We start from the raw sequence: 2,500 nt of genomic DNA on the forward strand, positions 1-2,500 counted from the left end.
GATGGCTTGCCTCGCCTTGCCTTGGCATGCCGTGCCCATGATGTGGCCTTGACCAAGCCATGCGTTGCCTTCGCCTTGGCATGCTGTGGCCTTGCCTTGCCTTGCCTCGCCATGCGATGCATTCCGACAAAGTGATGCAAAGCGGAAGCCTACCATGGCGTAAAAATGTCGACAGAATTTTTCGACATTTGAATAATGGGGTTTGACAAGGTTTGAAAAATTCAATAAAAATGGTAGGCTTGAATGTCGACAAAGTGACGCGAAGCGGAAGCCTACCATGGCGTAAAAATGTCGACAGAATTTTTCGGACCTTGTCCTACCATGGGCTGCGCGCAGCATGCCGGCAGTCTGTGCGCAGCGTGCGCACAGCATGTCGGCAGCGTGCGCGCTGCTGAGCCTGTCGACAGAAATTTTCGAAACTTGTCCTGCCATGCGCGCGCGCAGCGTGCGCACAGCATGCCGGCAGCGTGCGCGCAGCATGCCGGCAGCGTGTGCGCAGCGTGCGCGCTTGGGAGCCTGGCCGCAGAATTTTTCGAAACTTGCAATGCCATGCGCGCGCACAGCGTGCGCACAGCATGCCGGCAGCGTGCGCGCAGCATGCCGGCAGCGTGTGCGCAGCGTGCGCGCTTGGGAGCCTGTCGACAGAATTTTTCGAAACTTGCCATGCCATGCGCGCGCACAGCTTGCGCGCAGCGTGTGCACAGCATGCCGGCAGCGTGCGCACAGCATGCCGGCAGCGTGTGCGCAGCGTGCGCGCTTGGCAGCCTGTCGACAGAATTTTTCGAAACTTGCCATGCCATGCGTGTGCACAGCATGCCGGCAGCGTGCGCACAACATGTCGGCAGCGTGCGCGCTCGGGAGCCTGTCGACAGAATTTTTCGAAACTTGCCATGCCATGCGCGCGCACAGCTTGCGCGCAGCGTGCTGATTCTGTCGACAGCGAGGCTAGCGAAACTTCTCCTGCCATGGCGTGCGCGCAGCGTGCTGACTCTGTCGACAGTGAGGCTAGCGAAATTTGTCTTGCCATGGCGTGCGCGCAGCTTGCGCAGCGTGCGCGCAGCCTGTGCGCAGCGTGCGCGCAGCTTGCGCATTCGGTCGACAGTGAGGCTAGCGAAACTTGTCCTGCCGTGGCCTGCGCGCAGCCTTCGCGCAGCATGCGCGCAGCATGTGCGCAGCATGCCGGCAGCCTAGTTCCAGATTTTTTCAAATGTCGACAGAATTTTTCAAACCTTGTCAAACCCCATTTTTATTGAAATTTCCTCGCACAATAAGCTCCCCATAAGTAGTCTATGATTTTTAGGACCTTCTCCAAGTTACAAAACTAAAAAATTCCTCCCGGATTTGTTTTAATGATTTTTTCAATTTTACGACTTCTAAAAATAATAAAAAATACTTCCCGACTTCAAATATTTATGAAACTTTTTCCCATCAGAGATTGCATGTTTCTTAGTATCCCTGCAAAAAATCACGTCCAAATACCTTGTATTGAATTATTTAGAGCCCATTATGACTCCTCGCGCATAGGTGATGTCTCTTCCTGTCAAAGGGCTAAATGCATAAAATGCTATATAGGGGGGTGTGTGTTGCCTGCATATGCATGGCAGCCCATGCCCTCCTAGCTGCAGCCCCCTTCCCCCACGCCACACCCATGTCATGTTGCCTCGATATGTTGCCTCGGTATTATGGGTTTGGTGTCGGGGTCGGGGGGCTGCCACCCATGGCGGTGGTGGCCGGAATCCGGCCGCCGCCACCACGCCGCCGCCATGGGTGAGGGGGAAAAAAAAAGGCGTGGAAAGTTGCGAAATGGGGTTGTCTAGGCTTTTTTTTGGCATGGAAGAGCATGGAGTGCTAGGAACTCCTTCTCAAATGCGCGGGCATGTCGACCACAACCTCATTTCGCAACAACAACCACCCGTGTGGGGTGGCGGTGGGTGGATAGTCGCGGATTGGGGCTTGCCAAGCCAATGTTTTCAAAAAAATTCATCAAAATTAAAAACAAATGTTTTGTTGCCTTCGGATTTGTGGGCGAGCGGTGAGTCGGAGTGGAGCCGGTAAAGTTTAACCTCGGTGTGCATGGTTGTTTTTAGAAACTCAATCCAATGCCGGGGACGTTGAAAGTGACGCTCTTATGAGTTGCAAACCCGCAAGATTTAAAGAACCTTTTCAAAAAAATTTCAAACCAACAAGATTTAAAAACAGAAATTTTCATCAAAATGAAAAACAAATGTTTTGTTGCCTTCGGACTAGTGGGCGAGCGGCGAGTCGGAGCGGAGCCGGTAAAGTTTAACCTCGGTGTGCACGGTTGTTTTTAGAAACTCAATCCAATACCGGGGACGTTGAAAGTGACGCTCTTATGAGTTGCAAACCCACTAGATTTAAAGAACCTTTTCAAAACAATTTCAAACCAACAAGATTTAAACCAACAAAATTAAAAACAAATGTTTCGTTGCAAACAAATTGTGGGCGAGCGGCGAGTCGGAGTGGAGCCGGTAAAGTTTAA

This window comes from Prunus avium, unplaced genomic scaffold (assembly GCF_965620075.1).
Source record: "Prunus avium unplaced genomic scaffold, drPruAviu1.hap1.1 HAP1_SCAFFOLD_18, whole genome shotgun sequence".
Lineage (NCBI taxonomy): Eukaryota > Viridiplantae > Streptophyta > Magnoliopsida > Rosales > Rosaceae > Prunus > Prunus avium.